Raw genomic sequence first — 15,849 nt, forward strand, 5'->3', positions numbered from 1 at the left:
CCTGCCATTGACCTGTTTTGGGGTCTCTGTATCTAACCCTCACATTTTGCTCCTTTTGTCCTGTCAGAGGGACATGATGCTTGATGGCAGCAGGTTCTTTATTTTCTCCAAAAACACAGAGAAAGTTTAGCACAAAGAGACATTTTAGCAACCTTCCCTGAAGATCTTTCGTGTCAGAGAACTTCTTTAGATATCTCTTCAAAGTGCCATTGGCTCTTTCTACAATTGCTTGCCCTGTTGGAGAGTTGGGGATACCTGTGATATGTCTGATCCCCCATGACTGCAGAAATTCTCTAACCCTTTTGCTAGAGTAGGCTGGGCCATTATCTGTTTTTATCAGCTGTGGTGTTCCCATTACCGCAAAACAGCTACTGAGGTGCCTTTCCACATGTATGGCCTTCTCCCCAGCCTGAGCGGTGGCCCATATAAAGTGACTATAGGTATCTATAGTTACATGCACATATTTTAACCTCCCAAACTCGCCTACATGCGTGACATCCATCTGCCAGTTCTCGTTGGCTTTCAAGCCTCGAGGGTTAACTCCCAAACCTAAACCACAACCTCCATTATGGTGACTACAAACTGGACATGACCTGACTATGGCCTTGGCTTCCTCATACGAGATTTTAAATTCCTTCTGTAACCCCTTGGCATTCTGATGAAGCATAGAATGTGCTTCTCTGGCCAATGTTTGTTGTGGTAAAGGTGTTCCTTGTAACACTGACACTAGTTTGTCTGCTCGTGAGTTGCCTTCTCCTAATCCTACATCCCATTTATGACTCCTTATGTGAATAACAGAAAAAGGGTGCTGCCTTAACCTGATGGCTTTCTGTAGTTGTATAAAAAGTGCATGCAACCTTTTGTTTTGGACTTCCCTAATATAAGCTTCCTCTATTCGTTCACACACCCCCGCTACATATAGGGAGTCCGTGACAATATTAAGGGGCCCTTTTAGGTTCAACATCGCCCACACCACCGCTAGCAGTTCCATTGTTTGTAAAGAATCCGTGTTGGCGGCTGGGAGTAGCTGCTGTCGCCAAGCTTCTCCTTCTTGCCAGGTCACCGCCGCTGATCTGGATTTTCGTCCGGCATCGGTGTAGGCCGTCACTGCATTCTCTAGCGGTGTTAAAGATCTCTTTGGACGTTGCATCCAGCCCCACTGTCCAACCCAACTCAGCGGTATACTGGGAATCTTGTCCGTGGTGATCACACAGCCCAATACTGCGTCCTGTAGCTTCATGCTATTGCGTAGATACCACGTCAAGGTGTCTTTCTGCATAGGTATCCATATCTGCTGTGGCTCCACTCCTGTGACTTGCAGGGCTCGTTCGCGCCCCTTTTTCACTAAATCTGCCAACATTTCAATTTTCTGATAAAGGGTTCTATGTTGTTGCAATGGGGGAGAAATCCATTCTAATACCCATACCTCCCCCGTTTTCTTTTGTTGCTGAGCTAAGGCACCCAATAGATATTTAGGGCCACACCAGATGATGAGCTGTATCGGGAGCATAAAGTCCCATCTGCGTACACTGCTGCAGAGCACACAGTCAATTATTTGTTGTAGAGCAGCTTGTTGCTCTGCCGTGACCGTGACTGGTTGCATGGTACCCTTGAGTAGAGGCCTCAGCTGGTCCAGCAATTCATTAGGTATGCCGACAACAGGGCGCAGCCATTGTAGGTCTCCTAACAGCTGCTGAGCATCATGTAGCGTAGCTATTTGCATTGTTAATTGCAGTTTTTGTGGGGACACTGTTGAATCTGTGAGCGTCCACCCTAAACACTTCCAGGGCGCCGACATTTGGATTTTTTCTGGGGCTACTACCAGTCCTTGTTTGTTTAATGTTTCCTGTATTATTCTAACGTGATGGTCAGAAAATGATTGCTGCTGCGCAAACAAAATGTCATCCATATAATGATAGATGATCATTTTGGGCCACTTTTGATGTAGCGATTGGAGGGCATTATCCACACACAACTGACAAAGTGTAGGGCTGTTTCGCATACCTTGTGGTAATACAGTCCATTCAAAGCGCTGATCAGGCCCTTCTCTGTTTAAAGCGGGCAGTGTAAATGCAAACCTTTTGATATCTCGAGGGTGTAGGTCAATTGTAAAGAAACAGTCTCTTAGATCTACTATTAACAGGGGCCAATTAGATGGTAACATGGCAGGGTTATGTAGTCCTGGTTGTAGGGCTCCCATGGGCTCCATCTGATTATTTACTGCTCTTAGGTCATGTAACAGCCGATACTTTCCAGATTTCTTCTTAATAACAAAAATAGGGGTATTCCAAGGGCTAGTTGATAGCCTCAAATGTCCCTGATCAAACTGTTCTTGTACCAGCTCATGTGCTTGTTCTAAACTTTCCCTTTTCAATGGCCATTGCTTAACCCAGACTGGCGTATCGGTAGTCCAAACCAGTGGGATCGGGAAAGTCCATGCAATGACCGTTAACCCAAAGGGTGCTCAGTGGTTAATACCATTCCCAGTTGAGACAGAATATCCCTTCCAATAAGGCACTGTACCGTTGGAGGCAAAGGCACGATGGAAAACACATTGTGCAGCGTCTTCTTGTCAATGGTTACCAGCAATGTGGGGGATCGCCTGGCCAGGGTCAACCCCCTCACTCCGGTGACCGTTGACATTGATGCTTGTAGTGGCCAGTGTTGGGGCCAACATTCTGGGGCAATGATGCTGGAATCTGCACCAGTGTCCAATAGTCCTTGGAGGGTTTTCTTTTCTCCTTGAAACTCCAGTTGTATGATGTGCTTCCGCCTGTTGGTTAGATCTAGGGTTAACAACGTCAACCCTCCAGTAGAGCCGAACCCTTGCGCTCCCCTCTCTGACGCTTGTGGTGGCGCTAGAGGTTTTGTTATTTGTGGAAGTGGAATTAGCTGAGCCACCCTTTGGCCCTGTTGTATCCGTAACGGTGGAAAAGGGGTGTATACCATCATTTGTATTTCTCCAGTATAATCAGCATCAATTACTCCCGGCAATACAAACAGTCCCATCATTGATGCCGAAGAACGCCCTAAAAGCAAAGCACCCATAGCTTGTCCTTGGATTATGATAGGTCCTTGTATCCCTGTTGGCACTTTCTCGGGTCTAGTGGTCATCAGTGAAACGGTTACTGCAGCTGCCAGGTCCAGGCCGAGGCCTCCGGCGGTGGCGGGCCGTAGGAGGGTACCGGTGCTTGTTGCTGGGCAGCAGCTATTTGTGTCTGAGCGCGGCTGCTGTTGGCTTTGTTCGCGCTGCCCTTGTAGTTTCCCGGACGGCGTCGGCAAGCGCCTGAGTTATGGGAATCGACGCGGCACTTCTGACACCACAGGCTGGTGGCTTGACAATCCCGGCGTATGTGAGCCATTCCTCCACAGCTATAACACCATAGTCGGCCGCTAGATGGAGCCTTTACACCAGTTATCGCAGAGGCTTGTAAGGGTGCAAGAGCAGCTAACACCTGAGTCTGCGCTGCCTCAGCTTGTTTGTGTAATCCTGCCCCTAGTTCTTTGATTGCCTCTACTAGCATGGCTTGGGGACCTGTGGGTACACTGGAAAGGCGCTCAAGGGCTTGTTCAATGGTCCACTCCCACCCTAAGGTGCTCAATATACTTTTTGTTGCTGCATGACTGTTTTGGATAGCACACTGCTTTAACATTGCACCTTTCATATAGTCAGGGACCCCAGCTCGTTCAATGGCACTAGCAACTTTATCTATAAAATTGCCAAAAGCCTCATCTTTTCCTTGTTTGATTCCCATGTAGGATGGAGTTCCCCCTGGCTCCTTCACTAGATCCATGGCCTCCCGGGCTAGCCTCGTAGCTTCCCTACACTTATCAGGGCCAAGTAATGCTTGTGCCTCAGTCCGCACAAATGCACCTAAGCCCATCAGCTCGGCTAAGGTGACGCCTTGTAAGGGGTCTCCCGGTGGCCGTTGCACTTGGGTGCATTGCTGGCATAATGCCTGCCAATGGGCACTGAAAAGGAGTTGTTGATGTTGTGAGAAAATCAGCTTAGTCAATGCTCTGCAGTCACCCAGCAACAACAGCTGAGTTCCCCAAATATAATCTAGCATTTGCTTTACTGGTTCACTTTTAACACCAAATTGACTAACAGTGGCTCGTAATTGAGATAAAAGTTTCCAATCCAGAGGCGTAATAGCGGCTTGTAATCCTCCCTCAGCCAGCGGCGTATACACCACTGGGCAGGCTACGTCTTGCGCAGCCCCTAATGCCCCACTATCCCCCGTTTCCATGCAATCTTTTGCCAGTGCAGCCCAAGCCTCCCTGCTCTCCTTCGCAATGGCCTCCGCTAGATGGCTCTCCGCCCCAGGGATCGGCTCAGTGCCACCGTGGAGCTGAGGGCCCCCGGGCCACGGCTCTGGGGGAGCAGTTGGCCTCACCGAGTCGGCAGGCAGGGAAGACGCAGGGGCTGGTGGTGGCAGCGTAACCGTGGATGTCGCGGGGGGTAACGGACACTCAGACCAGCCGCTATAGTCTCTATTTTTACTTTGTGCCACATTAGCCTGTTGCGCTGCCTTCTTTTCAGCCTGATGTTGCAAAAGCTCATTGTGAACAACTTTCCACAACTTGCCTAATTTTTTAGCAGTCTTATCATCCTCTGAAGTGGCCTCCCATAGCTTATCCCCAAATTTACGCCATTCCTGTAACTCGTGTACTGTGTGGGGGTTCAAAAAGAGCCCCTTATCATACCCATAAGCTAACAACCCAGGGAGTTCCTTCTTAACATTTATACCCTTAATCCCACGCTTTTCTAAAAAGCAAAAAAATAAATCATATGCTGCTTGCCTTTCCATGATTAAATCGTCAGCGCTGTTGCAGCCTTACAAGGTCTCGGCAGCATGTATTGGCCTGGCTCGCCTTTGCGGTCACCCAGGGCGCGGCACCCCCTCCTTCTCGGTGCTTATTTCGCCGTCCCCGCTGCTTCAGGACCCGAACCACCTCGTCGCTCCGCCGTGGTCGTTCTCCGTCAGGGTCACCATTTGTGGGAGGCGACGGGAGAAATGCAACTGACCAAGATGAGTGATCAGCAAGTCTCGTTTATTGACTCCAATCAGGCAGTATTTATACTCTCAATAATGAAGCTCATACATAGTGCAAAGCTAAGCTCACCATTGGCTAACTATTAATGTTAACCACGCCTTTGATTACATTATTGTAGTTAGTGTTCCCAGGCTAGCTTTCTCACTCTCATGTCCAAGTTCCCTCTACCATATCTTGTTATTGTATAGCAGTTTTTGTGCTCAAGGACATGCTGTCCTGGTTTCTTGCAATACTCCCTTTTCTCAGCTCTTACAATTACCCAGCTGTATCATGTCTACGTGACCTTTCTCACGCAGCCAGTCTTCTGCAAGACTCTCCACATCTCGGGACTGATTCCCTGATTCCACCAGTTCTGGTTATCTTCTGTCCCATCCTCCGAAGCCTATCAGTCTCCCTGGGACTGATCTTCCTATAGGGTACCTATCAGTCTCTCCCTGGACTGATCTTCCAAAAGTGCGTTCTCTCACACACCAATCACTTCCCCTCGTTCGTGGCTCACGCCCTCGCGGGCAATGAGAACCACACTACTAGAGGGTCCGCACTCGCTTCGCCCTGATAGGACGTCTCACTCACTCACACTTCCGGGTATCCATATTCCTCAAGCGAACGGAATTCACTTACCGGTATGTACTCTTCCCCGAGTCTTCGTTCGGATCTTCGTGCACAAAAATTATGGGGAACTGCAGTATTTATTTTAGTTCTTTGCTCACTTATCTCAGGGTTTGGAATACAGGATTTGGCGTGGTCGTTCCAGACCCCGGGACTGTCCGAAGACGGGGGCGCCCTCCCGTGGGCAAGAACTCCGGCCAAAGTGCCTGTATCCGAGTCACGGCACCAAATTGTAATCGGCAATAACCAGCCAGAAAAAGAATTTAGAATTAATTTATTTATTTGAGGTAAGTGAGCAAACAGCGCTGGGCGTCCGAGATCCAGTGCTGGGCATGCCAGGAGTCACCGCTCCACCAAGACGCGCACACGGCTCCTCGCGGGATCCTTTCTTATACAGTTCTTTTTTCCCGCCGTTGCAAAGCTCCACCCCTTCTTGGAAAATTCCATCCTCTGCGTTGTGGTTGCCGCTCTTCAGGACATGTGCAGTCACTCAAAATGTTCTATAACTTATGGTTCGATACACCTGATTATATAACAGGGTATAGCTTCCAACATTAATCCTCACATAACCATTACATAACATCCAACATATAGCAAACATACCTTCCAGCATTTAACAAACATTGCAGTTTAACATTCAGCCATATACATTCACATTTGATCAGCAAATTAACTTCATGATTCACCTATAACAGTGTTGTCTGCAAACTTACTGAGGGTGCACTCCATCCCCTCATCCAGATCATTGATAAAGACACTGGACAGAACTGGCCCCAACACTGAGCCCTGAGGGACATCTGTACTGACCAGCCGCCATCCAGCCAGTTTTGTGCCCAGAGAACAGAACACTTGTCTATGCCATGATTCACCAGCTTCCCCAGGAGATGCCGTGGGAGATGGTGTCCAAGGCCTCACCAAAGTCCAGGTAGACAACGTCCACAGCCTTCCCCCCTTCATCCAATCGGTGGGTGACGTGGTCATAGAAAAGAGGCCAGGTTGGTCAAGCAAGGCCTCCTTTTCATCAGCCCCTACTGGCTGGCCCTGATCTCCTGCCTGCCCTGCACTTGCCATGGGAGCTCGCTCAAGATGAGCCTCTCCATCATCATTCCTGGTTCTGAGGCCAGGCTGACAGGCCTGTAGCTCCCCAGATCCTCCTTCTGGCCTTTTTGTCAAAATATGGAGGAATGAGCCTTCAAAATCCTAGCCAAGCTTTGGCTGTCAGTGTATTTGTGGATCAGGCAGCCCCAGACATCTAGAAAAGTGCAGTCGGACGAGCTCAGATGTGGGGCTGCTGAAGTCAGCAAAGCCTTTGTGGATAAAAACAAAGGGGGTGCGCCCCAGCAAGAAAACAGTATCCCCGCTTTCCTGGTTTAGTGGTCAGGGTGGAGCACAAAGCAGAGGGCAGAACTGCTCTCTGTTACACCCCCTCCATGGCCCAAAGAGAAGAAAAAACAGGAGAATAAAGAAGAGAGACTGAAAAGTTGGAAATTAAAACTGGAACAGGTTTCCTGGAACAGGGAAAAGGAAGGAATATGTGGGGTGAGGAACAGATCTACAAACTTACACAAGACAGATACAAAGCAGATCTTAATTATCACAGGAATATGTATGCGGGTGAGGGTCCCTTGTGGCAAGGCAGCCTCAGGAAAAGCATCTGTGGCTCTTCAGAGCACCCCATGGAGTTGGATTCTGCAAATATGGAAGAAGCTCCAGGATGGGCAATTTCAAGTCCAGCAGAGGCTGGGGAGAAAAGAGACAAGATTCCTGGTGCTACTTTTACGGTAATAAGACACTGTAAAAACTGTATGGGCAGCCAGAGAAACTACAATCCAGAAAGGGATTTAAGAACTGCCAAGTTAACCTAACAAGGAAAGGGCTGGGCACAAAGGAACAAATACTTTTTTTTTCCGCCTTAGCTTATCAGCTCAACGTGCCCATGGATGCAATGCAATGGCTTTGTGTCCACTCTGACCTGTGGAAAGAGCCCTGAAGCTGGAACTGGACCTGGACACTCTGGATGATTAAAAGCATCCAGGAACAGAAGGAAATTGACTGAACCAGCACCAGTCCCAGCCAAGTAGGGACTCTGGTGGAACAATCATGGAACAAGGGCAGCTCCTCTGGGGACAAATGGTCTCATATTGGAGCAAGTTTGATGCCGTGTGTCACAAGCACATCTCGTTGCTGTTTGCCTCAACACTCTTTACTCACTGGTTACTCTCTTTCTTCTTATTCAAAAAAGACTGCAACATGTAAGCTCCAAATACCAGCCATAACTGAGAGACAGCAAAAATCAAGAACCAACAGCAGAGAGTATGTCTGTTATGGGGTGGTGCTGAATGCAGCCATGGCCATGGGAGAAGTGATGGCTGAAGTCTATGAAAATCTGTCTTAGGGCTTTTTTTTTGTTTGTGACTGAGGACTAACTAGTGAAAGATACATTCCTCCTCAGTGTGGAGGAAATGGATCTATTACTTTGTGCTTGTGTTTTTTTTCAGGCAACTGCAAAACTTGCTACACACTACTTTTTGTGAGCAAGAAGTTTTCAGTCAAGTCTAAACCAGAAAGTGAGCAGCAAAACCCTGTGCTGAGCATGGGCACTTGACAGCTTTCAAGCCATGATTTCCAAGAGCTGGGTGCATTCATCTTTTTCCCTTAAAAATGCCCCTAACATAATGGCACCTTACGTCTGTGCTGAAATACCTCTGCCCAGGACACTTTTCCAGGATCTGCAGCTGCCTCAGGGCTGTGTCCCCCTCCCTGGCTGCTCCTGCCCCCCGAGGTGACAAGCCCTGCAGAGCCCTGGCACGTGGCAGGGGGTCTGTGCCCCCGGGAGCCACAGCCTGGGCCTGGGCACCCCTGGATCTGACCCCTCCCAGCACCAAAGATTTCCCTTCAGTTCATCCTTGTGGGATTCCTTGTGACTTGGGAATGGCAGAGAGGGGTTAGTGAAGCATCGTGTGTGCAGTGATAGAACAATGTTAGAGATCAAGTTCTTTCTCACGTTTTGGGTATAAAAGTAGCATTTGTGTTTCAGGAGCTGAGCTCCTGCTCCCTGCTCTGTGCAGAACTGGATATTAAAGCAGATCTCTGGACTCTGGCTATGAATTGGGTCTTTGCACACCGGGTGACAGACCCGCTGTCGGGACAACACTGTCACCTCCCAGCTCATGGATGGAAGCTGTCACACCAGCATTCAGACCTGCACAGAAAGTCACTGACTATTCAGGTCTCATCCACACCCACTGCACCACAGCATCAGGACTCGAGCACAGGACCAGCAGGTTCTAAAGCCCAGAGAGTTTTTTCCAGGTCACAGCAAAAAGGTCACAGCAAAAGCAGCAACCATAGCCTGTGAGTGTGGTTTTCAGTATGCTAATGGCTCGTTAATACATTCATACGGTGATTTCAATTACTCAGTGTGTTTTTCCCCAGTGCTCCAGGCTGTCACCAAGAGAAGCTCTGGGCAGAGCTCCATTCCACCCCTTCCATCTACCCTGCCGGTGTCCTGCAGGCCTGTCTCAAAGGCTGGTGACTATGAGAGGGTGTTCTTCTCTAACTGGAATCTGGTTTTCTCTAATTCTCCCTGTTTCACTGTTATCTAGGCCCTGTTTTTATTCTGCATGTCCCTTATGTTCTCTTTTATGGGATTTTTCCCAAATGTGAATTTTTTTCCCCTCTGAATTTTACTTACTTCAATCAATAACTGACATCAGAAAGAGTGATGTCAGCAATTAATTTTGGGTGGGGCTCAGAATGGGAGCTGCAAACCAAACTAAGCAAACCAGCTTCTTGTATGGGTCAGACGGGGCCTGACAACAAACTTTCAATCTCGTCTGAGAGACTCTGTGAGCCTGCTAGAAAATTTGGATCTGAAGCTAACTGTAAAATGTTTAACATGCTATTCACATGTTGCTCAGCCCTGGATAACAGAATGCATGGCCAGCAAAAAGCAGAGGCCAGGGCAGAGTGAGACATGTAGGGGTCATTGTCTATGAGGCACTGCTGAAATCGGTACTGGTTGGGGTTAAATCAGCCTGCATATTGTAAACAAGAAAAGGGCCTTGGAAAAGGGATTTTCCCCAGATTCCTGGCAGAAGGGGCACCTCTAGGTCTAAATTAGATCATCTGTCTGAAGTAGGGACAACAGATCCAGGGAGGGGGGCCTCAGACTGATGGGGACTGATGGGGGAGGAATTAAATTCCCCAGCAGAGCCCCTGGTTACAGTAAAGCTGGGGAAGGAAAGGGTCAATTTTTGGTGGATACAGCAGCTACTTCTATCCTCCCCAGATGCCAGCCATGGATGGAAGAGAAGGGAAGAAGAAGCAGGAAGGAAGTTGTCTGCTGTGATCTCTGTCCTTCCACTGAGCTTACGTAGCTATATGGAATGGAATATCTCTGGCCAGTTTTGCTGTCTGTCTAACTCAGCCTCCTGTTAAAAATTACTCGTTAAATCAACTGAGTAATATTCAAGGTTTTATTGATTCATGGCAAGTAGAAAGCGAGCAAAAGCAGCGCTGGGTGACAGGGGAGTCTGCGCTCCACTACTGCCACACGCTTAAACCAAATCACCAGTCTTTTATGCTCTTCTTCTTCCGTATTCGTGTACTTCTGCTTTCCCTCCGTGTTGTACTCTGCGCATGTACGATTTATTGCTAGGGGGTCCTTTTCTGCCTCCTGGTAATCGTTGGGATGAAGTAAGTACTCTTCCTCTTGTGTCCTCTTCATGAACTCCTTTAGTCCTTTCCCATATATGGTATGGTTTATATAACATTTTGCTGAATAATACATACTTGGCGGTGGCAAAGCATACATTGTGCAAAGCTTGGCAGTTTCACATGGGTGTTTTTCTGTTAGTACTTCCTTTTTTCTAACCGCAATATCGGGGTGTTACAAAGTTTTTAGTTTATTAATAGTTTAATACACATTATCTGTTTCTAACACTCCTATGGGGAGGGGTCATAGATTTCCCCATAGTGTCTGAGCTGGCAGAGTAAAGATGTGACCTGGAAGACCCAGCAGTTGGAAAAACATTCCGTTCTTATCAGTCTTAGTTAGAACACACTGTGGCTAGTTAAAAGATAGCTTGCTGAAGGGGAAAAAAACCAACAAAACAGTAAAAAGAAAATTGGCATCATCCTGGCTCAAACCAGTTCACAACTCCTGGTGAAAATGCCTTGGAGGATGTTTGCTTTACAGATTCAAGAACAAAAGCAGAACCTGAGCTGTGTCCCAAGGATGAGATGAATGCTGTGAACCCCATTGTGCATGGACCACTGGAATACCAGAAGAGTAGAGGCTGTGCAACCGGATTTGAAAGCACCAGGGAGAGAGAGGGTGAAGAACTGAGCAAAACTCGAGTAAGGAAGGGCTGGCCTGCTTGCTTTGAGCAGTGGCTCCAACAGTGCTGCTAATCCAAGAGGCATAAAAGCCAGGAACTTGGGGCCAACACTATCTGTGCTGTGCCTCACACAGTAACTGCTGTGCTGGACCAAGAGGGACACCATTGGCTGTCACCCGGTAGAATGACATCAAACTGTCCTTCTAGAACAGGAGGACACTGAACTGAAAGTGATCTCATGACTGTTTGCAAATAATTGAGCAGGTCTATCACAGCCCCTGTGTCAGCAAATGTGGAAAAAATAACACCTGGACCTGCAGAACGCACTCTTGGGCCACTGCGACTGCAGACTGGGAGACAGAAGCTACGCCTCTTCCAACCCACCCATCAGCCTAAAAAGAAAAAAGACAACTGTAAATATTTGGACTGACTCTAATATATGCCTGTGGAGTGGTCTCAAGAGAGTAGCACCTGGAGACATGTGGGCAGTGATACCTCGAACAGATAACCATTTACAAATCAAAATTAAAATGACACTAGATGAATTGCATTTGATACATTCAGAATGGACATAAGGAGCAGTTTTCTGTATTGCCTCTGAAGAATAATACTATCTTTTGATGTTGCTCCAGAGGGACACTGCTGTTCCAAAGTCTAGCAATGAGAGAAGGATGGTGGGTAGTGCCAAAGAAACAAGTCAGTGTGACATCCATAGTAATGAAGGAGGGGATGCAAAGAGCTCCTCAAGAAACGCATGTGGGGGCAGAAGCCCTAGCAGACTTATTAAAGACCTACATGATTGGAGCAGGGATGCTCAGCATAGCCCAAAGCATCACCAGAAAGTGTAACCTGTGTTGGAAAAGTAATTCTAAAAGCCAGCCAAGGCCCCTACTGGAAGAGGTAAAAAGAAGACATACACCAGGAGACGAATGGCAAATTGACTTCTCCAAATTACCACAGCAAAATGGGTACAGGTATTTGTGGGTGTTAGTAGCTACCTCCTCAGGTTGGCCTGGGACCGTTCTGTGTCACACCAATCAAACCAAGGAAGTCAGTAAAATTATTTTGGAAGAAGTCATTTATAGACTTGGAGTACCTGTAGGAATGTCATCAGACAGGGGACCCCATTGTATAGCAAAAGCCATACAAGACCTGGTGAAGGTTCTAGGCATAAAGTGGGATTTGCATACCCGCCGGAGACTACAGTGCAGTGGTGAGGTGGAGCAGATAAACAATAGCCTTAAGCACTGCTGAGGGTCAGAATTCAGTCCTGTGGAAAGGGTCACCTGAGCCCATGTGTATGAACGACCATCTCAGGCACCACATGTGTTGTGTTCCACTCATCTCATGGGAGAGCTCAATTTTTAACATGATTTTATAATATCCCTAGGGAACACTTTACAGGAGCTCCAGAAACATGTGACATCAGGGAGACCTTTGGACCTTGACACACCTGTAGATCATGTCCAGCCTGGACACTGGGGCCACTTTAAGTTGTGGAACACAGAACCAGTGTCAGAGAAGTGGAAAGGGCCATTTCAAGTGTTGCTACTGTTGGGGGTTCTGTGGTTCCACATTCTTGCCAGGCCTGAAGGACCATAGCCCATGAAATGTTTGGAGTGTTCTTCCTGTCTGGTTCTCACTTTCAGCTCTTGTGAGGAGACAATTCCACAGCACCCCCAGAGAAAAATGTGACACCATTTAGAATCATTAAGGTTAAAGATCATCAAGTTCCAACCCCCCTTGCCATGAGCAGGGAACCCTGCCACTAGACCAGTTTGCACAAAACCTCGTCCAACCTGTCCTTAAAAACGTCCAGGGATGGGGCATCAACAACCTCCCTGGGCAACCCATTCCAGTTCCTCACCACCCCTATAGTGAAGAATTTCTTCCTAATATCTAACCTAAATCTCCCCTCTCTCAGTTTAAAACCATTACCCTTGTCCTATCACTATCTTCTTGGATGAAAAGCCCCTCCCCAGCTTTCCTGTAGGCCCCCTTCAAAGTATTGGAAGGCCGCTATAAAGGTCTCCTCAGAGCCTTCTTTTCTCTAGGATGAACAGCCCCAATTCTCTTAGCATTCTTCCTAGGAGAGGTGCTCCAGGCCTTTGATCGTCTTGGTGGCCCTTCTCTGGACCCTCTCTAACAGGTCTATATCTTTCTTGTGCTGAGGGCACCAGAACTGTACGCAGTACTTCAGGTGGGGTCTGACCAGAGCAGAGTAGAGAGGCAGAATCACCTCCCTGGCCCTGCTGGCCACACTTCTTTTGATGCAGCCCAGGATGGGTTGGCTCTCTGGGCTGCGAGCGCACACTGATGGCTCATGTCCAGCTTCTCATCTACTACCACCCTCAAGTCCTTCTCCTCAGGACTGCTCTCTAGGCGTTCTCCCCTCAGTCTGGATTTGTGCCTGGGGTTGTGCTGACAGAATCTGTTTACTTTTTATTTGTTTTCTGCCTTGAATCTGTGTTTGAATCAGTGCAATGGATTTTCAGTGTTCAGTTGTTTCAACTAAAGGATGTGAATTCTACCATTGCAGAGCCAAAATAAGTTTTGACAAGCTGCAGCCACTGGGTAAGTGGAGGTTTGTCAGGCATCTAAAAACGTCTTCCCTCTGGTTCATTGTTTCAGTCCTAGAAATGGTGCGTGTTATTGCTGTTAAACGCCATGTTGTTGTCAGGCAAGAATTAGAAGGTCATAGAACCTTATCTGTTTTGTGTCCAGATGGTATGTCTTTGTGCAGCTCCGTAAGTGTATCTTCGAAAATGTGTTCATTAACTCACGTTTTAATTATCCTCACTAAGAATTATTTTGTCTTCCATGAAGGTACCTTTTATTTCTCTTCACTGCTGACAAACCACAAACCTAAGTAGCAGGAGACCACAAACCAGACCTTAATGAGATGGGCTTGCAGACTTTTGAACCTCAAACAAGACCTTCTGGCTTTAAGGTTTGGGTCGGTTTGGGGTTTTTCTGGGGTTTTTTCTTGCAACAGAAAGACCAAAAAATGCAGTATTCTTATTCAGCTGAAAGCTGGAGATCTCTCTATAATCGTGAATTCAAAACCTGGTTCTTTAGAGAGAATGCCACATCCAGAATCACCAATAACTTTTCTTATGACAAATAAAATTGTCATTGTATGCAGTGATAAGACAATGGGTGTGTTCTAATGATGTAAAGTGCTTGCCACTGTAATTTCCCTGGACATCCAAACAGCCCAAACAACAAGACCCCAACCCCCAAACCATAAAAGGCCTGATTTTGTTGATTTTCTGAGCCTACGCTGAGAGCTCTTACCCCCCCTCCTCCCATGTAAACTGCTGAACACTGAGTTCTTGAGCAAATCAGACCCCATTTTTACATGCTTGGATGTGCTGAAGTAGCTGCAGGTCTTTCAACACTTGCTTCCAAGCACTTTAGCCCTCCTCTTGAGAAGTAGCATATTGCTCAAACCAGTATTTTCTTTCTGATGCCTTTTGCATGTGCAACCCCATTAGTGATTTCTGATCTAGTGGCTGCAGAGCTGGTTAACTAGCAGTTAATGGTGCCTGGGGTGTTGCTGTGTTTTGCTTTCTCCTGGCAGAGCCCTGGGGAACATCCCCCATCTCTTGCACCAACCTTGGTGCATGTCTCCTGTGTCCCCTGCACTGAGCCTTGTGTGCCCCCATCTCCAGCCCCAAGCCACAGAGCAGGTCTGCCTGTCCCTTGCCATCATGCACAGTCCAAACCTCCCTGTCCCCCACAGAGCTGAGATGCAGGTCATGCCCCCCACCCCTGTCCTGATTCACGGGGGATGTGCCCCCAGCCCTCGCCCTGAGCCGCAGCCCCCGGCCCTTGCCCTGAGCTGTGGGGCACATTCTCTCCCTGCCCCAGCTGTGCTGCCAAGCACCTCTCCCTCACCCCAACTGCTCCACAGCCCAACTCCCTCTGGCCGAGTCCCCCGAGACCCCCTTGGCTTGCAGGACTCCGCGCCACCCTCCCACTGCCTCCCCTAACCCTGTGCCGCGCACGCTGTCCTGCCCATGGCCCCCCTGCCACCCTTGCCGGCTGCCCACCCTGCTCTGCTGCTGCAGGACCTGGCACGGCCCCCTGTGCTCCACATTCCCTTCCTGCTGGGCCAGGGGAGCTCACCTCGGGCCCTCTGCACAGGTTGAACTCTTGCTCCTTGGGTGGGGCTCCCTTGCCCCAGGGAAAGCCGGCAAGTGCTTCCCCTGCCCCCACTTGCACCCTTACTTCAGGATCCATTTCTCCCAGTTTTGCCTCCACGACTTCCATCGACTTTTTAAAACTCCAGGTTTGTGTAGAAACAAGGAACATGAATTTTTATTTGAAAAATCATAGAATCATAGAATCCTAGGGGTTGGAAGGGACCTCGAAAGATCATCTAGTCCAACCCCCCCTGCCAGAGCAGGGTCACCTAGAGTACATCACATAGGAACGCATCCAGGTGGGTTTTGAATGTCTCCAGTGAAGGAGACTCCACAACCTCTCTGGGCAGCCTGTTCCAGTGCTCTGTCACTCTTACAGTAAAAAAATTTTTTCGGATATTCACCTTGAACCTCCTATGCTCCAATTTACACCCATTACCCCTTGTCCTATCACTGGTCATCACTGAGAAGAGCCTAACTCCATCTCCCTGACACTCACCCCTTACATATTTGTAAACACTGATGAGGTCACCCCTCAGCCTCCTCTTCTCCAAGCTAAAGAGACCCAGCTCCCTCAACCTTTCCTCATAAGGGAGATGTTCCACTCCCTTAATCATCTTAGTAGCTCTGCGCTGGACTCTTTCCAGCAGTTGCCTGTCCTTCTTGAACTGAGGGGCCCAGAACTGGACACA

Source organism: Apus apus, unplaced genomic scaffold, assembly GCF_020740795.1.
Source record: "Apus apus isolate bApuApu2 unplaced genomic scaffold, bApuApu2.pri.cur manual_scaffold_36_ctg1, whole genome shotgun sequence".
In the NCBI taxonomy this organism is placed as follows: Eukaryota; Metazoa; Chordata; class Aves; order Apodiformes; family Apodidae; genus Apus; species Apus apus.